The sequence below is a fragment of the Schistocerca americana genome, chromosome 3, assembly GCF_021461395.2.
Source record: "Schistocerca americana isolate TAMUIC-IGC-003095 chromosome 3, iqSchAmer2.1, whole genome shotgun sequence".
Taxonomy (NCBI): Eukaryota; Metazoa; Arthropoda; class Insecta; order Orthoptera; family Acrididae; genus Schistocerca; species Schistocerca americana.
This window is the reverse complement of record NC_060121.1, coordinates 947,515,541-947,543,262: the sequence shown is the minus strand read 5'-3', so window position 1 is coordinate 947,543,262 and position 27,722 is coordinate 947,515,541. Positions and strand designations below refer to the sequence as shown.

Below are 27,722 nucleotides of genomic sequence, written 5' to 3'. Positions count from 1 at the left end.
ATATGTTAGTAACTGTCCCTAAGTGAGCAGGACACCGCTAGGTGGCCTCGCTGTTTCTGGGAAGGGTTGCGCCAGACAGCACTGCCGCGCACTTTCCGTCCGTCAGAGTGACTTACCGAGGTTCTGGGAACACGCGGTGTGCCCTGCGCCACGTCTGGACGCCAGTGGCGCTTCTGGGAAGCTGGCGCCGGCGCTACAGCCGCGCGTGCCACGTAGCGGCGGTCCTACGTACAGTGGAATGCCGGCGTTGGGAAAGCCGCGGCGATGCGGTTCACACTCGATCCTTCCATTCAAACTAACTGACAGACGTGAAGACGTCGGCAGTACTGATGTCTCGAGCATTCTGACTCGCTAGTGTGAGTGCTGTAGCCAGAAAGCGATACTTATCCTGCAGACGTGAGACCCGAAATTTCCTTTCCTTGATGTGCAGTGAGGGAGCCTCAGTGCCGATAGATCCAGCATCCGCCTCGGAGGTGAAAAGGGCGCATGTTTAAGATTTAACATCCAGCTGACAACGAGGTCCTTGACTTCCGGAAGGCATCTAGTACATATGAAATACACTACTGGCCATTAAAATTGCTACACCAAGGAGAAATGCATATGATAAACGGGTATTCATTGGACAAATACATTACACTAGGACTGGCGTGTGATAACATTCTCACGGAATTTGGGTGCATAGATCCTGAGAAATCAGTACGCAGAACAACCACCTCTGGCCATAATAACGGCCCTGACACGCCTGGGCATTGAGTCAAACAGAGCTTGGATGGCGTGTACAGGTACAGCTGCCCATGCAACTTCAACACGATACCTCAGTTCATCAAGAGTATTGACTGATGTATTGTGACGAGCTAGTTGCTCGGCCACCATTGACCAGACATTTTTAATTGGTGAGAGATCTGGAGAATGTGCTGGCCAGGGCAGTAGTCGAACATTTTCTATATCCAGAAAGGCCCGTACAGGACCTGCAACATGCGGTCGTGCATCATCCTGCTGAAATGTAGGGTTTCTCAGGAATTGAATGAAGGGTAGAGCCACGGGTCGTAACACATCTGAAATGTAACGTCCACTGTTCAAAGTGCCGTCAATGCGAACAAGAGGTGACCGAGACGTGTAACCAATGGCACCCCATACCATCACGCAGGGTGATACGCCACTATGGCGATGACGAATACACGCTTCCAATGTACGTTCACCGCGATATCGCTAAACACGGATGCGACCATCATGATGCTGTAAACAGAACCTGGGGTCATCCGAAAAAATGACGTTTTGCCATTCGTGCACCCAGGTTCGTCGTTGAGTACACCATCGCAGGCGCTCCTGTCTTTCATGCAGCGTCAAGGGTAACCGCAGTCACGGTCTCCGAGCTGATAGTCCATGCTGCTGCAAACGTCGTCGAACTGTTCGTGCAGATGGTTGTTGTCTTGCAAACGTCCCCATGTGTTGACTCCGGAGTCGAAACGTGGCTGCACGATCCGTTACAGCTACGCGGATAAGGTGTCTGCCATCTCGGATGCTAGTGGTACGAGGCCGTTGGGATCCTGCATGGCGTTCCGTATTACCCTCCTGAACCCACCGATTCCATATTCTGCACACAGTTATTGTATCTCGACCAACGCGAGCAGCAATGTCGCGATACGATAAGCCACAATCGCGATTGGCTACAATCCGATCTTTATGAAAGTCGGAAACGTGATGGTACGCATTTCTCCTCCTCACACGAAGCATCACAACGACGTTTCACCAGGCAACACCGGTCAACTGCTGTCTGTGTATGAGAAATCGGTTGGAAACTTTCCTCGTGTCAGCACGTTGTAGGTGTCGCCACCGGCGCCAACCTTGTTTGAATGGTCTGAAGAGCTAATCGTTTGCATATCACAGCATCTTCCTCTTATCTGTTAAGTTTCGCGTCTGTAGCACGTCATGTTCGTGGTGCAGCTATTTTGATGGCCAGTAGTGTAGTAGTTCATGTGTTATTAACACGTACGATGCAAGGTGTCTACAGACAAGCATGCTTGTACGCAGTGACATTGCGTCCTAGTTTTTGATAACACAGGCACCACTGTTTCGTATTTTTTCGCAATTACCAGATCCTCGACTCTTCAATAAATATGTCCTTCCTGGACGGTAATACACAGAACGTGCGGCGACATATGGAACTTTGGGTCTCGCCGTGATTCGTGCACGGATAGCCGAAGCGGATAAGGCGATCACTCGCGTATAGCGGGAGATCCGGATTCGAGTCCCGGTAAGCCAAAAATTTTCATTGTCGGCATTCCATTATACAGCCGATTTTCGTTCATATTCGCAGCTGCGAATACGTTTCCTGTATTCAATACAGTTCCACACTTTCAAATGGTTCTGAGCGCTATGGGACTTGGCTTGTCATCAGTGCCCTAGAACTTAGAACAACTTAAACCTAACTAACCTAAGGACATCACACACATACATGCTCGAGGCAGGATTCGAACCTGCGACCGTAGCGGTTGCGCGGTTCCAGACTGCAGCGCCTAGAACCGCTCGGCCACTGCGGCCGGCCCACACTTTCGTTTAGTGAACAAAATACGAACATATCACATATCGGACCAGATTTATTGCTGGATTCAAGATTTCTTTGCAGATAGAACTTCACACGTTGATATAAATGGGGCTACATCTTCTGATGTAAATGCAACTTCCGTATTGCACCGTTCCTAACAGGACAAAAATGGACAGATGTAAAGTTTCGAGAGCACTCTAAGGCAGTGTAGTGGGGCAGTTACTCTTTGCAGTTAATATTAACGATCAAATGAATAACGTTGCAGGCTTCAAGTGGCTACTCCTGGACGATCCTGTTATCTGTAGGAAAGTTTGTAACCTCCATCTCGCTACATTTTGCTGATTCTTAATTGAAATCGTTGTCTTTGCGGCGATTTCACGTGGCTAAGGGCAACTAGAAAAAGTTTCGCACGACATCTCATCGTCTTGCTTAAGGTGAATACACACCTTTGCTTTACGTATATCAGAGCTCTTCAATTTTAAGTGAACAGGTTGCTTTGAAAGGATAACAGTTTATAGCATTCACTTATTTTGCTGGTATTGCAAGTACCACATTTACTCAGAAGAAAGTAGAAGCATTTGAAATCCATCCACCCAATCTACAGGAAAAGAATGCTGAAAACTGGGTGGATAGATGACGTAACTAATTGAAGGGAATGAATGGAACTGGAGAGAGAAGAAATTTGTGGCACAATCTGACTAGTAAAGGTGGTCGGTTGACAGAACACATTCTCAGACATTATGGGATCACCAGTTCAGTATTGGGGGTGACCAAGAGATGAATACAGTAATCAGATTCAGGAGGATGTAAGTTGAAGTAATTATGCGGAGACTAAGAGGCTTGCGCAGAATAGAGCAGCAAGGAGAGCTGCATCAAATCAGTCTTCGGACTGAAAACAACCACAACAACAACAACAACAAATAACACACAAAATGGTTAGACTGAACTATGTTCATATTAGCAGTAAAATTCATTCCACTGTCACGCTGAATTATTCTATTACTCCACTGCTTTTCCAAATTGAACTATGACGTCACAACAGTTCAATATGGCCTTAAAATTTGTGCAGATAAGAACAAAGCCGCCAGTAAAATGGCTCAAATGGCTCTGAGCACTATGGGACTTAACATCTTAGGTCATCAGTCCCCTAGAACTTAGAACTACTTAAACCTAACTAACCTAAGGACATCACACAACACCCAGCCATCACGAGGCAGAGAAAATCCCTGACCCCGCCGGGAATCGAACCCGGGAACCCGGGCGTGGGAAAAGCCGCCAGTAGTCCGCGAATAAAGCAACTAATGATTGACTGTTGCCCTACCGTTCGAAGAAAAACTTTCAGACTCAATCTTTGTCAACATTCTCAAAATGTTCATACATTTTTGTGGTAGGACTCGACTGGGTACGGCTGCTCCTCGCGAAACCTCCCCTCGCGTGAAGGTGGGTGAGTGGCAACGTTTGGTCGCCGTTGAACGGGATAGCATGACAGCGCTTCCTGCTGGAAAAAGCGCGCTCACTTCGCCATGTCGCAGGGAATCAGCAGTGGGTAGCTGGTACGAGTGACTACGTCTTACGACTATCAATAATAGTACGTTGATATGCCAGAGAACTACAACGAATTGCAGGAAGACCTGTACAGGATCGATGTTTGGTGTAGGGGCTAGCATTTGACTCTAAACGCAAATGAATGGAACTTACTGCGCATAAATAGGTGGAGGGATCAACTACTGTTCGATTACCGTTTTGGTGACAAATTACTAGAATCTCTAACTCCCGTAAAGTAACTATGAGTAGCGATCTGGCGTGGCCTGAAGCGGAAAGACCACAAAATACAAAACGGTAGAAGTAGCAGATGTCAGACAGAAAGTCATTGGTACAACCTTAAGGAAATGTAACTCATACACGAAAGAAATGGCTTATAAAACACTTGTTCGGTCGAGTCTTTTGTTCATCAGTCTGGGACCATTATCAAGTTGGATTAATAGGGGAGAGAGAGAGAGAGAGAGAGAGAGAGAGAGAGAGAGAGAGAGAGAGAGAGAGAGAGAGAGAGGGGGGGGGGAGACGTATTTCGTCACGTTGGATCGTTTAGTAAGAGCGAGAGCATTATGGAGAGGCTCCAGAAACTCAAGTACTAGACGCTAAAAAGGACGTGTTGTGCATCAGGAAGGTACGCTATTGAAATTACGAGAGCGTACGTTCCGAGAAGAGACGGCAAACGTTTTGCTTCTTCCCTCACGCATTTCGCGAAATGACAGTGACAAGAATACCAGAGAAATTAGAGCTCATGCAGAGGTTGTTAACAATCGTTCTTTCCACGTATCGGAACAGGGTGGCTTATGGAGTAACAAAAGTAGATGTAGAGCAGGGCCGGCCAAACGCTGCACAGTGTGCAGACGTGCGGAAGTGCTGCACATGTACGCACGTGTGCGACAGCGGGTGACAGCGACATCTGTTATTAGACATGTGTCCTAAATGAACGGCGGCGGCTCCACTTCCCTGTTTATGTGGTACAAGCAAGAGCGCAACATACCCAGTCTTGTTTACCCCTGGTGACCGTAACCTTAACAGAGAAGTACTGAGAAAATGCAGGTACTGTGAAAAAGCAAAGGACGGGAGATCTATGTTCTCAGTCGTTTAAAAATGACTGGGAACTGCAATTCTTTTTTGTAGCCGTTGGCGAAAACTCAGTGTTTGCTGAGCCACCGAATAATAGGCGGCCAGCGTAAGTTTTCCACTGAAAGACACTACAATACATATCACAAAGACGAGTGTACTCAACAGTGAAGAACAGCAAGCAAAATTAAATGTCCTTACGAAAATACATGAGACACATCAACTCGATTTTACTGTATGTCAAAGTAACTGATACTTCTTGAATTCTTAGTTTCTTGTGTTACATTTATGTCTATTTTACTGTACGCTGTACAATGTACTGTTTTCAATTTTCCAGAATGACAACCATACTAAATCTTGAATACGAGCGAGTTTTAAAATCACATTAAGAATTGCACAAACTGGGAAATCCTTTTCCGAAGGGGAGTTTGTGAAAGGGTGTTTGATTTATGCGTGTGAGTGTGAAACCTTATGGGACTTAACTGCTAAGGTCATCAGTCCCTAAGCTTACACACTACTTAACTTAAATTATCCTAAGAACAAACACACACACACACACACACACACACCCATGCCCGAGGGTGGTCTCGAACTTCCGCCGGGACCAGCCGCACAGTCCATGACTGCAGCGCCTGAGACCGCACGGCTGATCGGCGCGGCTGTCTGATGCTGCAGAACTTGTGTGTCCCACGAACGTTAGCATGTTTCAAGAAATCAGTCCATCCAAACAAACACTGACAAGACGTATCAGTGCTACGGCCGGCGATGTGCACAGGCAGCTAATAAATAAGACTAAAGACTTTGTTGCTTTTTCTGTTGCGCTCGATGAAGCAACAGATCTTACAGGTACAGCCCAGGTTGTGATATACATAACGCACTTTGTGTATCAGATGACGTTTTGGACTTAGTACCTTTGAAAGGGACTACTACAGGCGCGGACTTACTCCAAGCTGTCGAGCAAGCGATTGATGGTGTCGGCATGGACTGGAATCAGTTAGTCTCAGTGACCACAGATGGAGCACCATCAATGCAAGGCCATCAGAGAGGACTCATAGCATGGATGCGCAAAAAGCTAGGGCGCACACCCGAGACGTTGTATGGAATTCACTGCATTCTGCACCGAGAGGCGCTTTGTGCAACATCAGTAACGTTAGCAAACGTAAACTATCTGAAGACACATGGGCTTACGCATCGCCAGTTTAGGCGGTTCTTGGAGGAATTAGGAGCGGAGTGCGGCGACATACCTTACTACACCAAATTACGTTGGCTCAGTCGAGGTAAAATGCTGAAAATGTTTTTTTTTTTTTTATTTACGTTCGGTCATAGTAACATTCTTACATGAGAAGGGGAAAAAGTGAACCTATGTTGGAAGACCCTTGTTGGATATCAGACCTTGCATTTCTCGTGGATATTACGTCTGACATGAACAGCCTGAATGTCAGTTTGCAAGGTGAAAATAATTTAATTTCTGACATGTTGGAAAAAGTAAATGCCTTTGAAAGGAAGCTTGCGCTTTGGGAGAGCCAGCTATTGACAGAAAACACTGCACATTTCCTGACTCTTGGACCGGTCATGAAAGCGCTCGAGTTCAAGAATACGTGTCAATAATTGTAAAAGTTAAGGAACAATTTCGAGCACGATTTGTAGATGTTACGAGTTTGTCTCCAGTCATTGGCCTCTTTGCTCGACCGTTCTCGTCGTCAGTTGAAGATGCTCCGAATGATCTACAGATGGAACTGATCGACCTACAGTGCAATACAAGATTGAAGGAAAAGTTCTTTGCAGTGCCAAGTACAAAAGAATTCTACGAAAATTTTTGACAACAAGAATTTCCACGCCTGCACCGAGAATCCGCGAGAGTTATGTCCATGTTCGGGTCGACATATGGTTGTGAAAGATTTTTCTCGGTGATGAAAATGAATAAATCAAGGTTTCGATCAAGCATAAGTGATGAAAATCTTCGCAACTGCCTGCGTTTGTCAATGAGCCGTGCTTTTGTGCCCGATATTAACTATATCATTTCTCATGACCAGTGATAAACGTGTTTGGATTTATTCCTGTCACAATTAAAAATTGTTTACTAACTGTGCATTATTGCCTCATTCTGCTCCATGTTACATTATTATCAGGAAAATTGGTCATTAAACGGATTGTTCCAATGTATGCTTACATTTAGGTTTTTTTGTTTTTTAATGTGTGAAGGGCTACGCTCAACTGAAGTCGATAAAACATAACATTCATCTAATTGTCGGTTACTATGCAGATTTCAGACGTACCTGATGAAAGATATAGCAATAATGGTATTTAAATAACAGGTCGGGGTCAGGGATTTTCTCTGCCTCGTGATGACTGGGTGTTGTGTGATGTCCTTAGGTTAGTTAGGTGGTTAAACTGTTAACATAAAAGTAGACGTTCCAATGAGTAGACTATGACAGTATTTTAAATGTTTAATACGCGAAATACCTTCCCATGGTTGGCTTGCAAGCTGTGGAAAGGGCACTAGAATGCGCCGGTATAGAGTATCCCAGCAAGTGGATAAGGCGACATCTGTGCGTAGAAACATGCACTACATGAACGCTGACGGTTGCGGCGTGCACGCTGAGACCCGGAAGTTGCACATGTGCAAGAGCACCGCACGCGTGCAGAATTTCTGGCCAGCCCTGATGTAGAGGTTGCTGGAAACAGATATATTCACGCATAAGCGAGGGACGAAGGGGGAAGTCGGTCTCGCTCGGTGACACGGTGACAGGAACATAACAGTAAGAAAATCATTTTTTAAGCACAATATAAAGTACCATGTTACGAGATTCCTAAAGGACGCTTTCTGGGATGTAAGAAAGGGCCACAAGGTCTTATTCTTTCCATGTAAAGTAAACAAAAAATGTTTATGAGAGACTTTCAGTGAGTGAGAGCTACCTGATATTTTTCCGTCAACAGCGCTGTCTAAACTGAAAGTCATGTTAAGGGCCAATACTGCAACTACTCTTACTATCAACGGGGAAAGGGATCTCATCTCCTGTGTTGTACCCTAACACTTCCCCACTAAAACTGTTCACATTTATGGCCTGAAAATTTTCTTTTCACGAAGGTAAGGATAATCTTTGCTATCGTCCTTGAACTTTCGTCAGGTAAGCATCTCCATGCCCCATGCCCCATTTTATAGCATACATATCCATTTATCTTGACGCTTAGGCAGTTCTGAACGACACAGACACTACAGAAGGTGTCACAGGTACACACCCAGATATTTTTACATGTGCTGCCTTAATATGTACACAGCTCAGTGCGTTGGTTGTTTTTTCTCTACGGCGAACAGTCTTCCCACAAACACATCACATAATTTAGTACGTAATGTTTTCTGCGTGGTTGTAACTACACCACTAAGTCGACTGCCACTATCAGTACAGGCTAACCTTTTTGCGTCTGCTTGTCTACCTTCAACATATGACATGCTACCTAGGGGAAAATACGCGTTAATGGCTTGCTCTTGCCTAGAGTTGCGCTCTGCCAAAACTATGGTTTGGTAGTTTTGGTACACTACATAAACGGTGTAGTAAATTATAGGATTACTGGTGGTATCGGCAGCATTGGTAAGGAAAGGAATAAAAATAAACACGTAAGAGATAAACTGGGAGCTGACGATTTTTCATTGTATTTTTGTTTGTTTTGCACGTAGTTAGAACTGCACATCATTCAGCGTTAGACCACTTAGTATTTTATATCATTACAAAATTTAAATTGCATTTTATAAGTAACTGATCACTTATCTCTGTTCTTTTATGTAACCAAAGCAGCTACTTTGGATCCAAATGCTGTTTACGTGGACAAACGTAAAAAAATATTTATGTACAATTATTGTTGTTATTTTGTACTCAATAGAATGTTATTCATCATGATGAAAGGCAAGAGGTTTCTGCTATTATTGACAATCCGACAGTTGTTTATGAATAACAAAAAATGGTTCAAATGGCTCTGAGCACTATAAGACTTAAGATCTGAGGTCATCAGTCCCCTAGAACTTAGAACTAGTTGAACCTAACTAACCTAAGGACATCACACACATCCATGCCCGAGGCAGGATTCGAACCTGCGAATGTAGCGGTCGTGCGGTTTCACGCTGTATCGCCTAGAACCGCTCCCCCGCCCCCCCGCCCCCCCCCCCCTCCCCCGGGCGGCTGTATTTTTTAACGCTATATGGTAAATTTGTATTGTCTTTATTTTTAGTACATCATTTTTCTATTTCACGTCACAAATCAACAATCTTCGAATGGAACGTGAATTAAACATTGACACGATCAATTTTGCTATAAATTACTATGTAGAACAAAAATTTTCTGTAGGTGACATGGTCCTTTATATACCTTCACTCAGTTTCTAGATGGTATACTGCTACTGGTTCTTAAGGGAATTTGTAAGACACTGATTGCATACATAAAGAAAGCAATCGTTATGAGGTAGCACCTGGCAGGTATGCAACACACGTAATGTACAGGTAGCACAGGTACGACCATAATTGACCAAAGTTACTAGGAACACTGCCATAGTGTATGCATACTTATGGTAGTGTGCGGTAGTCTACAGTAGTTTTACAACTCTGCTCTTTCCACATCTACCTGGAGGTACTAACCAATGGCTCTGAGCACTATGGGACTTAACGTCTGAGGTCATCAGTCCCCTAGAACTTAGAACCACTTAAACCTAACTAACCTAAGGACATCACACACATCCATGTCCGGGGCAGGATTCGAACCTGCGACCGTAGCGGTAGCGCGGTCCAGACTGTAGTGCCTATAACTGCTCGTCCACCTCGGCCGGCTGGAAGTATAACCAACATAAAAGCATACTATTCCTAATAACTATAATTATTAGTCTGCAAATGAAGTAAATGCTGATGTAATGTTGTTCAGTACTGTGTTCAAAAAAAATCTGTATTCACATCTGCTATACCCTCTGTATCTCACATACACATACCGTTTAGAAGTAATCCTACTCCACTAGTTAATCATTTCAAGTCTTTACTTAGCCAATGAAGTATGGAAATATAAAAATTGGAAATTCGAAAACGAGAATGGTAATTTATTGATTTTTCTATCTTATTACAATTACCTGATAGTTAATTTCAATCTTTCTTTTGTTTGCAGGTGCGTATCGACCACTGGATTTAGCGTAATAGACTGCGTGCGGTGCTAGAGCGGCGTAGAATTGGAGCTGTGCTATTGTTTCCTACCATACTAGAGTAAGTAACATTTCATTATAATTTCTGAGCTTATCCGATCCGTATTAGACTCAACAAATGATATCACGAAGGAATAGTTGAAGGAGGCAGGGAGATGCAAAGAGAAGTCCACACAGCTGTCTCGTTGTTAGACGTGAGTGTCTACAATCTGTTTTTACTTCAGAGAGGGCGTACTGAGGTCCCATCCGTACCTGACGCAAGTTTTTCATTCCTAGCAATGGAATGTTGTCAGTACGCGTGAGGCGCAGTAATACGAACGCTGGTGTTTCCTATCGCGGCTTCCCCTGCAAACAACGACTTTGTTACTTAGAAGCGAATGTTTCACCTCTGTCAGTGGGGGACTGGAGATGTGTTCTTAATGCACAGCGCACTGAAGTACCGCAACAGCGGCGGAGTGGATTACGCCGCTGGCGAGAGCTTCTTTACAAACCGTTACTGAGCCTAGAGTCGGCAAGCACCTCGCAAGCAGGTAATAACCTGCTGTTGATGTACGCCCCGGGAATTAAACAGCCATTCTTTGACAGTAATTTGATGAAGAGCCTTCTGTACGCGGTTAGCAAGGACACGCAGTGAAATATCTGCGAGGAGGTCAGTGCATAAATTAGACACACTTGCGTATGGTTATGCCATGTGAATGACGCCAAGGTAGCTGACTGGTACACACACACACACACACACACACACACACACACACACACACACACACACACCCACACACACACACACACACACACACACACACACACACACACACAAACGTGTGACATTTCGCAGCAAATGCACTATGCCGAAAAGCATGAAACTGGCCAGTCGCGCGAGTAAAAAAAAAAAAAAAAAAAAAAAAAAAAAAAAAAAGCAACCAAGCCTTGATTGCATGAGTGATCGATTCAAATTGTAACCTCAAACTTCTTTGGTTTCTTATTTTTGATGTGCAGTGTCTGCCGTTACGTATAACTTGATGTCTAAACACAATATTACATTCCGGTCCCCCACAAATTACGCCCCGAATCCATAACGTGAATTTCGTTCAGGTGGCCAGTGTGGCCGAGCGGTTCTAGGCGCTACAGTCTGGAACCGCGCGACCGCTACGGTCGCTGGTTCGAATCCTGCCTCGGGCATGGATGTGTGTGATGTCCTTAGGTTAGTTAGGTTTAAGCAGTTCTACGTTCTAGGGGACTGATGACCGTAGAAGTTAAGTCCCATAGTGCTCAGAGCCATTTTGAACCAATTTCGTTCATAACAAAGATGAATTTGAGTACCGGTAGCTGAAATTTATTCCAGCTGTTTGGTCCCTGAGTCCACTTCTGCTAAATTTGCTGCGTTCCACATATCAAGTAATAAGTCGATACATTTTGTAACGTCCCCTTAGAAAAATTATGAATGACTGTGCTAGTAAACTTCTACGTTATTTGATACAAAAACAGCCGAGTTATACTGAACGTACTCTCTTTACTTATTTTGATCATCACTGAACTGACACACAATATATTTAGCGCAACGCAATCTGACTTTCAATAATCCTACCGAAGAATGGCCCTGACTAACAATAACCTATACCTTTCATGAATCACTTACCTCACAAAAAAAAATCTTCGTTACTCGAACTACTGCAATACAACGAGCGCCAATACTGCCAGCTAAATAAAAGATTCTAACTACTGAAGGCACTAACTACTGATAGGCATAGTTAGCGAATGAAAGATTTGGATATAGAACAATGTATTTACCTTAATAGCTTTCAAAAGTCATAATATATATATATATATATATATATATATATATATATATATATATATATATATAATTCTGTGACGTCCAACTAAACAAATTTCCTTCTTCTGACGGACACACGTCCAGATCGTCGGCTCTAAACTCTGGCATCTCTCTCCCAACATCCACCACTGCTGGCGCCTCAGCTCCAACTGCACAACGCTACGCGCTGTTCACATCCAACTGCCCAACACTACACAAGCGAATATTCTAACAATGAGTCCAACCAGTCACAGACTGCACTCAGCACAGTCAGTGATTTTCATACAACGCGCTGCGTGGTGTTGCCAACATAGAAACCTAAAAAGTCTACTTACAATTTATTCGAATTACGTGCTTTAAAAATAAACACAGTCAACACAGTCCACGATTCACAACAACAACAACCGTCGATCAAATTTTTTGCACTGTTTGCCAACTTAATTTTGGCTTCACAAAAAGAAAAAATAACGTACTGGAGATCTTAACTACCTGCATCAACATCCTGTGTGGTCTCTTAAAATTCTGTATCAAAGCATGCCTCTCCCCACCATTTCAAGTTATGTGAGGTCACAAAAAGAAGTGTAAATATGAACGTCATATTAGTGAAGCAGTCTAAATTATTCATTCCGCGTTTCGTTCTTCCATCTTAACAATTAGCAAAATAAAATAAACGCTTTTATACGGAATTATGTGTAAAATGGCTCTCTCAGAGGAATTGTTGTGCTGATTCCAAAACTTCTCTTAGGTTTTGTGAGTCTTATATTTCCGATGTGTCCAGAATTTAATATAACGATTCAAGTTTTATTAATGTTAATTCACCCTGATGATTTTGGGTTCCAGTTGTATCTGTAAAACAACTTTTTTTTCTCTAGCGTGATTTAGATGAACTTACCGTGGAGAACATTGTTTGATTGAATCTGAATTCCTTAGCGTATCTCTTGGTCAATACACGATACGGTTTTGGAGTTAGCCATAAGAGTGGAACCCTCATGAAACCTAGTGACCTATTATGATCTGTAGTTGTTACAGGCACTCAGTCCGTGGTAGCAAAATATGAGGTAATGAATTTAAGTGGTTTCGACAGTGGAACTAAGAATTTCTTACCGGTGTCTAAAAAGTTAATTTCAGACATCATTCTTAGGAATCAGCAAACCATCAGCACTGTTGTTCTCTTTTTAAAAACATGTCCTACCACAAAAGGTAGAAGGTACATGTCAGTTTAGGTTAGAGCCAGACCGTCAGTTGTAAGATATCACCATCGACTTTCACTGTGATTCAATAATCGAATACTTAAACTATATCTCAAGTATAAAAAAACTCCACCTCTCTCTCTCTCTCTCTCTCTCTCTCTCTCTCTCTCTCTCTCTCTCTCTCTCTCTCTCTCTCTCTCTCACACACACACACACACACACACACACACACACACACACACACACACGAAACATTCACATTCTTTTCATCCTCGTTATAGAGGATGTATGTAGGTTGGAACTATGATGTGACCTGCAGTGGATATCACTCATGAGTACACGCCAACTTTCCGCGCAGCTCTTGGACGGTCAGCAGTACCTGGTGTGTTCAGCAGGATGAACCTGAGCACCACCGACAAAATTTCGGAAGTTGTTCACGGATAAATTGTGAGTGTTTTTGTGCAATCAACCCGTGGTCTCTGGTGGCTCGTTACAGAGTAATTACATAGTTATGATTAATTCGTTTTCTTACCCCAATAACGAATCTCGTCAAAAATTGTTATTTTGATTCAGTTCGTGAACATAATATAGTTTGCATTGGAAGTTCGGGCATCCAAAAGATAAACGAACCTCAAATTACTTTGGAGAGATGATAATATCAAGTATATGTGCCGTCAGTGTCAACAGAACACGGATAATAATCAATAGAGGATTATTCAAATTATCTACACGTTCCCATGTGAATGTAAAAAATTTTATATCGAGGTTAGGTGCTATATAATTATACGTATGAAACCAGAAACTCAAAATGATTTTTTGTGCCTTGCTCACCAGTGTTCAGCGTGCGAACTGTTAATCACACGGCACATGCATTCGCCCTAGTGTCAGCATCGACATCATTCACAGCTGCCCTAATATCCCCCGTAACTGAACGATGTTGTGGGGAAACGGACGAGTGAAAACAGTGTCTTTGATGTAAACCCACAGGTAAAAGTCACACGGTGTCAGGTCCTGAAAACGTGGGAGAGCGCCAAATGATTCACAATGATCCATCACCTTAGCTGTTCAGTATCCAAGAAATCGCGAAAATCTATGCGGAAATGCAGTAGAACACCATCCTATTGACAAATGAAATTATTTCTGTCCTCTTGTAGTTGCGGCGTAAACTACGCAAAATATCTTCTCCACTGGTCTGGCAACCACGTTGCTGGAGGTGACTGTAACAAAACTAATTTCTTGAGTTGCTGTTTCGATACGTACAATCATATAATACCTTACCTGGACACTAACCTTTTTTACAATCACTTGAAAGTGTGTGGATCATTTTGAGTAACACTGTATTTCCAGCAGCGATCTAAGCTGTAAGTGTACCACGAAGCTCGGTTTCGTAGTTACATCGTATATAGTCCCATCACATGCTGACGTCACGAAAGTACCAAGACTTAAAAATGAAATACCCACAGAAACATAAGAATCGTGACTGAAACTCTTTCAAGGAAACGTCGCATATTAAATGGGATACACATGGATATAGATACACAGATGTGTAGACAGTGTGTACGAATCACAAAAATCTATCAAATGAAATATGTTGTCTTACTGAAAGGGAGGCTACAAGGGCTCACGAAGTTCACATATACCAATATAGTGATTCCAACAATAATTAACATATGTTGAGAGCACGATTGGTTAAAACGGATAGCATAGTTGATTTGCAATACAACAGTACTCTGTTATGTGATTCCGAGCCGCGCGGGATTAGCCGAGCGGTCTAGGGCGCTGCAGTCGTGGACTGTACGGCTGGTCTCGGCGGAGGTTCGAGTCCTCCCTCGGGCATATGTGTGTGTGTGTGTGTGTGTGTGTGTGTGTGTGTGTGTGTGTGTGTTTGTCCTTAGGATACTTTAAGTAGTGTGTAAGCTTAGGGACTTATGACCTTAGCAGTTAAGTCCCATAAGATTTCCCACACATTTGAACATTTTTTGTGATTCTGAGAAGACAAGCAACTCGCTGGCGCAACTGAGACGAATAACAACTCAGAATTATTTTAAACAACAGAATTGTTTCCACTAGCACGGTACCTTTACCTGCTGGTAAATGTTCGTCAGTTTCATTGTACAATAAGTTACATGTTATTACGTAACTAGCAAGTAAATACAACTGCCGAATTGGAACTGGAAGCTCGGCCTTGTCCTTGATGGGTTGACAATTGCGAGTCGAGCTTTCCCCGTGAAAGGAAAGGGGCCGTGTCGATTCCAGGATGGGCGAACAATTGCAACCCGTCTACATCTGTAAGTAGCTAATTTGAGTACAGGTGTCTATAGAGTGTAGACGTGTGGTGCGAAGTGGCGGGCGAACCCCTTCCAGGGGTCAGTGAACGCCAGCCAGGGTGACCCCTGTCGCTCCTCGCGCAGTGGATGCGACAGCCCGCCAGCCGTGGGTAACGCCTGCCCTTCCGCAAGCTGGCGTCCGCCGCGATGCCATCTCGCGCGAGGCCGCAGGTATGCGTGACGTCACGCGGCAAGGCCGCCCCGACTACGTCAGGGGGCTCGGCTCGGCTCGGCTGCGGCCGCGCGACTCACCTCACCTCACCTCCGTTCCGCCAAATAGCCAGTGGCAGGCGGCGCTCGTTACTGCTTCAGCAGAAGGGAGTTTCCCCGCTGTGAATTTGGGTCGACAGTCACAACTCATCATTTCTGGAACAAGCCTGCTCACTCGCTTCGATGGTGTTCTATAGGCTACGGAAACAGGTTTTTTCCATCCTGCAGGTAACGTGACACCTGCCTCTCGCGGCAGCCGTAGGATTGGTTGCTGATTGTCTGGCACTCGTGACGTCATGAGGAAGGCAGAGAGCCTTTAACAAAGACGCTTGGCGACTTGGCCTATAAAGAGCTCTATTGACGTTTAAACCATTGTCTTAGATGCCTGCCAAACGACAGCCACGGACATCGCGACATATACGGAAAAACAGAAAAAAATTGATCAGTTGCAAATGGGACTGGCGCACTGAAGGTTCCGTACAACCTTAACTACGAACACAGGCACCTCATCCATTCCAGGAATCGAGGATCTCGACCATTTTTGTCTGTCATTGACAGTGATACTGGCAAGATATCGGTCCCAGGGAGTACAAGATTTTCGAGAATGTTTCAATTTCAGTAACACAAATACGGCAGTAGGTACTGGGAGATGAAGAAGCTTGCACAGGATAGAATAGCATGGAGAGGTGCATCAAACCAGTCTCAGGACTAAAGACAACAACAACAACAACAACAACAACAAATGCGACATAAAGTGACGCAGGAGGCAGGCTACCAGTATTGTAGTAATCAGTAGTTCTCCAGACTGGCTGACTGGTCCGCAATGGCAGAAGTAAAAAATCAGGCAAAAAATGATTTTATTACTCATATGACACGTTTCGGAATTTACCCATCATCAGATATCCAGGAGCGATTACTCCACACAGATATGGCATTTCAAGTTGTATGTGAAACGCCATATCTACGTGCAGTAATCGCCCCTGGATATCTGATGATGGACAAATAACGAAACGCGTCATTTGAGCAATAAAGTCATTGAAACTGCCTGGCAGATTAAAACTATGTGCCGGACCGAGACTCGAACTCGGGACCTTTGCCTTTCGCGGGCAAGTGCTCTACCGACTGAGCTATCCAGGCACGACTCACGCCCCGTCCTCATAGCTTTAATTCCGCCAGTAGCTAGTCTCCTACCTTCCACACTTCACAGAAGCTCTCCTGCGAGTGATTAACAGGTCTGGTGGTTCCCTTGTCAGACTTACATGTAAATAACATACTTGTATTATATGGATTTTTTTGTATTAAATTAATAATAAAGTCTCAGAATCCGTTGCAAACGCGAAGATGAAAGGAGTATTTGCATATAGCATATGCGAACCTACTTCCATCAATTCGATAACTTCATGCCTCTGTTCATTGCGCTACACCGAACTGTTGCAAATTCAGACCTTGCCTTTTATCTTACGATGCGCTGAAGGGTTTTATCGCCGATGTGTCACTGACTGACATTTAATTATAACAAATCACACCAGGAGTGACGTGTTTGTGATAAATATTCAACACGCCATAGCCTTGAAACTGCATAACACGCAACTTGTAATAAGAACACAATGGAATACTACGAAATCCAGTATGGCATCCGATTGCTATCCAGTTTCGTGGTAGCACTGAGTTCCATTGCGACGTCACGAACATTAGGCAGCCAGCAAACTCAATTCCTTTGCATCCTTGAGAGGCACAGTAATCCTCCTACATGGGTAAAGGAGTCGTCGCATACGAGGTAGCCTCCAGGTCGAGTGGTTCCCGCCGTGACGTTCGGTACTTTCCAACGTTACAGAGAAACCACTAGCAGTCCTGCCAGGAGGTAGCAGCTCACAGTAGTGGTGTAAGCAGAATCAATGGCCTCTGAGAATGCCTACATTCTGCTGCTGATTCTGATTCACTGAGGTGCTCGCGAAATCGAAGAGTCTGACGGCTGCCCTCTTGGCCGGAGTTTGCGTTTTAACGTGGTTGTAGTTTTGGAACTCAGGAGTTAGTCATCCTTCGTGATCGACTAAGTTACGTTTCCGTTACGGAAGCCCACAAATCGTTCTAAAATCCGTTCCTGCGTGGGTATCGAGTTCTGTTTAGATACTTTCCTGTTTATCTCTGCTTGTCATGTGGAATAGTGAGCGTAGACCCGTTCTGTCAAACGAGGACTCACGGCAGAAGGTTCAGCCATCAGCTGGCTGGTAATGTTCTACATCTACACCCATACTCCGCAAGCCACCTGACGGGGTGTGGCGGAGGGTACCTTGTGAGTACCTCTATCGGTTCTCCCATCTATTCCAGTCTCGCATTGTTCGTGGAAAGAAAGATTGTCGGTATGCCTCTGTGTGGGCTCTAATTCCTCTGATTTTATCCTCATGGTCTCCTCGCGAGATATACGTAGGAGGGAGCAATATACTGCTTGACTCCTCGGTGAAGGTATGTTCTCAAAACTTCAACAAAAGCCCGTACCGAGCTACTGAGCGTCTCTCTTGCAGAGTCTTCCACTGGAGTTTATCTATTATCTCCATAACGCTTTCGCGATTACTAAATGATCATGTAACGAAGCGCGCTGCTCTCCGTTGGATCTTCTCTATCTTTTCTATCAACCCTATCTGGTACGGATCCCACACCGGCGAGCAGTATTCAAGCAGTGGCGAACAAGTGTACTGTAACCTACTTGCTTTGTTTTCGGACGGCATTTCCTTAGGATTCTTCCAATGAATCTCAGTCTGGCATCTGCTTTACCGACGATTAATTTTATATGGTCATTACATTTTAAATCACTCCTAATGCGTACTCCCAGATAATTTATGGAATTAACTGCTTGTCGGCCGGGGTGGCCGAGCAGTTCTAGACGCTACAGTCTGGAACCACGCGACCGCTACGGTTCGAATCCTGCCTCCGCCATGGATGTGTGTGATGTCCTTAGGTTAGTTAGGTTTAAGTAGTTCTAAGTTCTAAGGGACTGATGACCTAAGATGTTAAGTCCCATAGTGCTCAGAGCCATTTGAACCATTTGAATTAACTGCTTCCAGTTGCTGACCTGCTATATTGTAGCTAAATGATAAAGGATCTTTCTTTCTATGTATTCGTAGCACATTACACTTGTCTACATTAAGATTAAATTGCCATTCCCTGCACCATGCGTCAATTCGTTGCAGATCCTCCTGCATATCAGTACAATTTTCCATTATTACAACCTCTCGATATACTACAGTATCATCAGCAAAAAGCCTCAGTGAACTTCCGATGTCATCCACAAGGTCATTTAAGTATATTGTGAATAGTCCTACGACACTCCCCTGCGGCACACCTGAAATCACTCTTACTTCGGAAGACTTCTCTCCATTGAGAATGACATGCTGCGTTCTGTTATCTAGGAACTCTTCAATCCAGACACACAATTGGTGTGATAGTCCATATGCTCTTACTCTGTTCAATAAACGACTGTAGGGGAACTCTATCGAAAGCCTTGGGGAAGTCAAGAAACACAGCATCTACCTGGGAATCCGTGTCTGTGGCCCTCTGAGTCTCGTGGACGAATAGCGCGAGCTGGGTTTCACACGATCGTCATTTTTGAAACCCATGCTGATTCCTACAGAGTAGATCTCTAGTCTCCTGAAAAGTCATTATACTCGAACATAATACGTGTTACAAAATTCTACAACTGATCGACGTTATAGATATAGTTCTGCACATCTGTTCGACGTCCCTTCTTGAAAACGGGGATGACCTGTGCCCTTTTCCAATCTTTCGGAACGCTACGCTCTTCTAGAGACCTACGGTACAGCGCTGCAAGAAGGGGTTGTTGCATAGAAGTGACGGACGTTGCTAACGTTAATTGTTACTAATGGAGTTCATTGGTTTCGGTTCAGATTTGAGCGAGGTGCTTTTTTAGTGACCATTTGCACGTTGACTTTGAACAGTGATCACGTTTTGTTGTTATGGTAATTATCAACGGTACTTGCCAATAGCCGGTTGGAGGTGGCCTGCAGAACTGTTGGCGGCGAACGTATTCCGGCCAAGTGGTCGGACTTCGGAATCTTTCCTGGAAGTATCGGGTGGTTATAATTAAAGTGCAGCTACTCAGAGTTCCAGTGTGGGCTGTATTTATCGTATGGCAGCGAAACTTGGTAGATAAGCCAATGGACTGATGCGGAACCGATTTATGCTGGAATAAATTAGTTCTAATTTCGGCCAGCAGGTGTAAATCTGGCGCCGTGAATGCAAGAAATATGTACAGAAATACATATAAAGGATGAGTAACAGGAGGCTGGCGACCCGTATTTATACCGATTTGGTAACGTAGAAATGCAGCCAATTATTTCGGGCCCGCCGATAAACGTTTTCAATCAAATCTGCGGTCCAGTACGTCGCGTAATTTGTGTCGCGCGTCTTACATCGCCAAGGGTCCGTGGGTCCTGGGCGCGACCGCAAGTGTGATTTCGCGCGTCGCCACGGAAGCTTCAAATGGCTCCAAGCACTATGGGACTTAACATCTGTAGTCATCAGTCCCCTAAACTTAGAACTACTTAAACCGCACTAGCCTAAGGACACCACACACATCGATGCTCGAGGCAGGATTCGAACCTGCGACCGCAGCAGCAGCGCGGTTCCGGCCTGAAGCGCTTAGAACCGCTCGGCCGCAGCGGCCGGCACAAGCCACGGAAGCCCCAAGGGAGGACGACAGGAACGTTTCAGAGCTACTCCTGGCCACATCCTACTGGACTCTCCAGTTTACGATTCCTTGATGCTAGAAGAGAAACAGCTGCTTTTAGGCACCGCTGTGTACGATGCGTTGCGTGGTTAGGCGATATTTATCTTCCTGAGGGCAGTGGGTGCAACATTCTCACGACCAGCCAAAATAGGAGGTACTGGCCAACTAAAGCAGAAGTGTATGGCGCCTTGTTGACGAAGGGAAGAAGGACGACACCGGGATAAGAACAAATAGAATGAAGGGAAATAGGTCTAGCAAACTGTCGTCTTGTCTTCAGAGCAGAAGCGGATTCTCAAAGGACGGCTGGAAGTCCAGTACCGAATCTGCCGTACAGCTGTGGAACCGGACATACTCCAGGACACTGACGACTCGCTTTCTGGCTCAGAAGACTCGTGAACCCAGTGCAGCAAAGGAACTGGGAGCCACTGAAATGTTAAAAAAAGGAAGAACATGGTTTGATATCCCGGAGCAGGCGGAGTTACACGGGAACGGAGCACATGCTGTGATTGGGGAAACAAGTCCAACATGTGCTGTTCAAATGAACGAACCGGACTATTTCCTGGAGTGATTTACGAAAGTCACGGGAAACATATATCTGGAAGCTCAGATAGATGCGAGTCCGCTGTGAAAACCACTCGATCTGAGATTACTAAAGTTAAATTAAAAACTTAATTGTTGACTCCTCGAAATATTTTAGTATCAATGACAAGTCTCTTCCTTATTCATCTCTCTTTTGTTATTTTCACCAACATTCCGTCTTAACAATGCTTTAAGGCAAGTAATAGTTTACATCTACACGTGTACTCTGCGATTCACACTTAACTGCCTGGCAGAGGGTTCATCGAATCATTTTCATACTACTTCTTTACCATTCCGCTCTCGAATGGCGCGTGGGAAAAAGGAACACCTAAAACTTTCCCTTCGCGCTCTGATTTCTCTCTTTTATTATGATGATCATTTGTGTGGTGTCACCGCCAGACACCACACTTGCTAGGTGGCAGCCTTTACATCGGCCGCGGTCCGCTAGTATACGTCCGACCCGCGTGTCGCCACTATCAGTGATTGCAGACCGAGCGCCGCCACACGGCAGGTCTAGTCTAGAGAGACTCCCTAGCACTCGCCCCAGTTGCACGGCCGACTTTGCTAGCGATGGTTCACTGTCTACATACGCTCTCATTTGGCGAGACGACAGTTTAGCATAGCCTTCAGCTACGTCATTTGCTACGACCTAGCAAGGCGCCATATTCAGTTACTACGAATGTATTCTGAACAGATAATATTGTGAATCATGTACCGTCAAGAGCGACGTCCATCATTAATGGATTAAAGTTAAGTATCAAACTAATTACGTCCACTTTCTGAATTCTAATTCCTTGTCATGTTCCAGACCTCACGTCAGTATAGTTCTTCCCTCCCCACGCCAGCGTGCGTGAGCTAAAACGCGTGCATTTCGGCCTCCTCTAGTAATACGGTGTTGGCTCTTCTGCCAACACAACAATTTCTCCCTATATAGGTTGGTGTCAGCAAAATATTTTCGCATTCGGAAGAGAAAGTTGTTGATTGAAATTTCGTAAATAGATCTCGCCGCAAAGAAAACCGCCTTTGTTTCAGTGACTGCCACCCCAACTCGCGTATCATATCAGTGACTCTCTCACCCCTGTTTCGCGATAACACGAAACGAGCTGTCATTCTTTGCACTTTTTCGATGTCCTCCGTCAATCCTACCTGATAAGGATCCCACACCGCGCAGCAATATTCCAGCAGAGGACGGACAAGTGTAATGTAGGCTGTCTCTTTAGTGGGTTTGTCGCGTCTTCTAAGTGTTCTGCCAACAAAGCGCAGTCTTTGTTTCGTCTTCCCAACATTATCTACGTGGTCTTTCCAATTTAAGTTGCTCGTAATTGCAATTCCTAGGTATTTAGTCGAATTGACAGCCCTTAGATTAGTTAAATTTATCGTATACCCAAAATTTATGGGATTTCTTTTAGTACCCATGTGGATGACCTCCCACTTTTCTTTGTTTAGTGCCACTTGCCACTCTTCGCATCATACAGAAATTCTCTCTAGATAGTTATTCTTATGGACAATATAAACAGCATTGGAGTAGCAATTGAGGAAAAAAGGCTAAAAATCTTAAGAAAATACTCAGTTTTTTATTAGTTTTCGTCGTTATTATTATTATTATTATTATTATTATTACTAGATTTTTCTCTTGCAATATTCGGTGGTGTGTAATTTAGACCAGTAAATTAGTAACAGTTAGTTAAGTACTATATATTTCTTAGAAGAAACGTTTGCGGATCAACTCACGCTCCAAGAACAGTCGTCTGCCAGCAGTTAACAAGATAACAAAAACTCGATGGATACTGCGACAAATAACCAAAAGTCTACAACCTGTTTTGAGATGGTGGAAGATTACTAAAGATGAATAAATACATCAAATAAGGTGGACGTAGGACAGGAAATGTGTACTGTTGACCCAAACTCTTGTATGATTCGCTGACGCAGGGCATAAAATGTTTTGCTGCTCCTACCCGAATATACATAATTACGAAAAGATTAAAATGGTAGCGCCGGGCGAAAAAACACTTGAGGCATTGGCGTCGGCTCTATAGTGGGTCCTGGCAAGTCTAGAATTACTTCCGGAAGAGGTCGAGCACGTACAACACCACACACAAAGTATTACATTACATTATTAAAACTTTAACAATGTGGAATACTTAACGTGGAAACAATAAATGACGACAGGAATGTCACTGTATTGGTTACTAATACAGAACGCTACAACTTTTCATTTGATATAATACGAAATAATATCTTAATATACAATTGACTCTAAACTTTGATACACATTTCTGGCTTCCAATACAACTCTCACTGCCGTGTTTGAAGTCAGACGATGCTGTCGTCATAAGCGATGATTAACGAGTGGGGTGAGCGCCACTGTGCTCTGACGTAAGCAATCTTCCGGCGTTGCTTACCTGTGTTTCTGTCGCGCGGTACCAACTTTGCTATGAGACCTCGTTCTTCTGACGACACGAAAAAAAAGTATAAGTAAAAATCTTGACAATTATTACAGTTGACCGCCAACATTTCTTTGGAAACCAAAACAGCGTTATCTGTGCGTGGAAGGTACGCTACATTTTTCATAGACAACGACTAACGCTTCATTAGACCTATAATTTCTTAATCGATTTGCAGATCTTGCAGGGCAGAATAACCTGTCTGAGTGAAGTTGTCAACGCAATCCTACAAAAACGCCGTTTGGACGCTGTTTTGTAGAACAGAATCCTTGGACGCATTGAAGCGGCACAGATGTACGATACGGTTTCGACAGAAATTAACGTGACACAGTGTCCTTTCAAGGTCTTGGTTGCGGAAGTGTTCGCCGTAGGCCAGTGAAAGGTCGACCAAGCCTAACATTCGCACTTGAGCTTAACTGTAGGGCGAAAGCTAACGATTTCTACAGATCTTATTGCATCAGAAGCTGCAGTGGGCAGGTTGAACTTACCGAGACAGGAACGGGATTTCACATGCGATGTTGTGGCGAATAATCTCATCTGTGAGCAGGGATGGGACGGAAATCTGACAGTATTTACGTCACGTCTATACATTTCTTTCTGATATGGGTCGAAGCAGTAAAACATTTGCATCGTCGTTTCCGAATACAATGTCTGTCAGTTGGCCTTATCCATTGTGTGTCCCGTCTCAGTGGTTCAAAGACGAACTCGTTCGTGGTGAGCGTCGAGGACGGACCATGTGTGGGGGAAAAGCGCTCCGTAAAGGTGCTGAACACGAGGTATGGCACAATCGTGATAATGTATAGAGCTGAGGAGGTCACTTGTAACACTGTGAAAAAAGTCCAAAAGAAGTAACTAACCTCATTCCATGTCCTCTCTGGCCGGTATGAGGATCCAAGTAGGGTGACGAACTGTAACCAGTACATTCGAGACGAGGCTCAAATGGTTCAAATGACTCTAAGCACTATGGGACTTAACATCTGAGGTCATCACTCCCCCTAGACTTAGAACTACCTAAACCTAACTAAACTAAGGACATCACACACACCCATAAATGCGTATTTACGTGAGGGAATGTCATGATACTTTCATAAATCGTTCACTAAATATATGAGTAGTAACTTGTTTTGTGTTCACTGTGTGTTAGTTGTAGCTCACCGTGAAGATCTGACAATAAATACTTCTTTGTCACGAGCAGTTTCCTAGTTTGTCCTCAGACCAACATCAAATGTCCTATATGCTATTGGCGGTGACCTAAGACCATTTTATAAATTTTTGCGAAATAAAGGGCCCTATCTACACATAACTAAACGTGAACCTTTGTGCATTTCCTTAACGACAGTATTCAGATTTCAGCTTCTCGCTGTCCCGGCCACAGAGGCAAAGTTGTTAAAGATAAAGAAAGATACGTCATGTTGTTGTGATAAGCCAATTAGGAAATGACATTTATTACATGAGAATAACAATCGTGATACTTGATGTTATTAAACGGCAGGCGAAAAAAACTTACAACTTGCCGATGTAAATTATAGCGACAATGTTGAGATGAGATGGTAGTTACGGAATCTGTATTTTTAAATAGTTGAAAGTGTGGATTCGTCAAAGATTCAGCGATTTTTTTTTTTTTTTTTCCATCATAGTTCCACAAAGTCGTACAGTTCTCCAGTCAAGGATCATAAATTAACATTTCAGTACTTTTCAGTTTTCTTTTACGGGCGTGTGGTACGGTAAGACGTCAGTCACCCGTTGTTATTGCGGTCTTCAGTACGAAGGCCGGTTTGATGCAGCTCTCTCTCTCTCTCTCTCTCTCTCTCTCTCTCTCTCTCTACACTGTGCAAGCGTCTTCAACTCCGAATAACTACTGCAACTTATATCCTTCTGAATCTGCTTATTGTATTCATCTCTTGATCTCCCTCTACGATCTTAACCCTTCCCCCTTCTCACTTCCCTCTAGTACTAAATTTGTGATCCCATGATGTCTCAGAATGTGTCCTGTCAATCGATCCCTTCTTTTGGTCAAATTGTGTCACAAATTTCTTGTTTCCCCAATTCTATTCAGTACCTCCTCAATAGCTGCGTGATCTACCCATCTAATCTTCAGTATTGTCCTGCAGAACCAAATTTCAAAATCTTATGTTCCTTTCTTGTCTAAAAAGTTTATCGCCCATGTTTCACTTCCAGACATGGCTACACTCCACATAAATACCTTCAGAAAAGATTTCCTCACACTTAAATCTGTTCGATGTTAACAAATTTCTCTTCTTCAGAAATACTTTTCTTGCCTTTGTCAGTCTACATTTAATATCCTCCCTACTTCGGCCATCATCAGTTATTTTTCTGCCCAAATAACAAAACTCATCTACTACTTTAAATGTCTCGTTTCCTAACCTAATTCCATTAGCATCGTCTTGTTTAATTCGACTACATTCCATTAGCCTCGCCGCGTGGGATTAGCCGAGCGGTCTGGGGCGCTGCAGTCATGGACTGTGCAGCTGATCCCGGCGGAGGTTCGAGTCCTCCCTCGGGCATGGGTGTGTGTGTGTGTGTGTGTGTGTGTGTGTGTGTGTGTGTGTGTGTGTGTGTGTGTGTGTGTGTGTCTGTCCTTAGGATAGTTTAGGTTAAGTAGTGTGTAAGCTTAGAGACTTATGACCTTAGCAGGTAAGTCCCTTAAGATTTAACACACATTTCACATCCATTAGCCTTGTTTTGCTTTTGTTGATGGTCGTCTTACATTCTCCTTTCAAGGCGCTGTTCATTCCGTTCAACTTTTCTGTCAAGTCCTTTGCTGTCTCTGACAGAATTACAGTGTCGTCGGCAAACCTCAAAGTATTTCTTTTCTTTGAACTTCAATTCCCATTCCAAATTTTGTTTTAGTTTCCTTTACTGCTTGTTAAATGTACAGATTGAATAACATCGGGGATATGCTACAAATCTGGCTCACTCCCTTCTCAACCACTGCTTTCCTTTCACGCCCCTCGACTCGTAGAACTGCCGCCTGGTCTCTGTACAAGCTATAAATAACCTGTTTTTACCCCCTGCTACCTTCAGAAGTTCAAGGACAGTATTCCTGTCTACATTGTCAAAAGCTTTCGCTAGGTGTACAGATTCTATAAACGGATGTTTTCCTCACCTTAAGTTACAACATAAGATGTAGGGTCAGTATTGCCTCTTGGGTTCCTACCTTTCTCCGGAATCCAAACTGATCATCCCCGTGGTCGGTTTATACCAGTTTTTCCATTCTTTTGTAAAGAATTCGTGTTAGTGTTTTGCAGTCATGATTTATGAATGTGATTGTTCGGTAATACACTTGTCAGTACATACTATCTTTTGAATTGGAGTTTTTACATTCTTCTTAAAGTCTGAAGGTATTTCTTGCACACCAGATGGAAGAGTTCTGTCATGGATGGCTCCCTCAAGGCTACCAGTAGTTCTGACGGATTGTCGTCCAGTCCCGGGGCGTTGTTCCACTCTGTTTGTATATATTACTGGCCATTAAAATTGCTACTCCACGAAGATGACGTGCTACAGACGCGAAATTTAACCGACAGGAAGAAGATGCTGTGATGTGCAAATGAGCATTCACGCAAGGTTGGCGCCGATGGCGACACCTACAACGTGCTGACACGAGGAAAGTTTCCAACCGATTTCTCATACACAAACAGCAGTTGACCGGCGTTTCCTACTGAAACGTTGTTGTGATGCCTCATGTAAGGAGTAGAAATGCGTACCATCACGTTTCCGACTTTGATAAAGGTCGGATTGTAGCCTATCGCGATTGCGGTTTATCGTATCGCGACATTGCTGCTCGCGTTAGTCGAGATCCAATGACTGTTAGCAGAATATGGAATCGTTGGGTCCAGGAGGGTAATACGGAACGCCGTGCTGGATCCCAACGGCCTCGTATCACTAGTAGTCGAGATGACAGGCATCTTATCCGCATGCCTGTAACGGATCGTGCATCCACGTCTAGATCCGTGAGTCAACAGATGGGGACGTTTGCAAGACAACCATCTGCACGAACAGTAAGACTATGTGTGCAGCAGCATGGACCATGGACCATGGCTGCGGTTACCCTTGACGCTGCA

At 44.0% G+C, this 27,722-nt stretch overlaps 1 protein-coding gene and 1 non-coding gene across 2 annotated transcripts in view; one reads left to right on the top strand and one right to left on the bottom strand.

The window, feature by feature from the left end:
* LOC124606569 (dorsal-ventral patterning protein Sog) overlaps positions 1–27,722 on the top strand; it is a 491,731-nt gene that overhangs the window by 108,393 nt on the left and 355,616 nt on the right. The gene's annotated exons all lie outside the window — the stretch shown is intronic.
* Trnas-cga lies at positions 16,936–17,010 on the bottom strand. Its single transcript has one exon. It is a non-coding gene; the product is annotated as a tRNA-Ser (tRNA).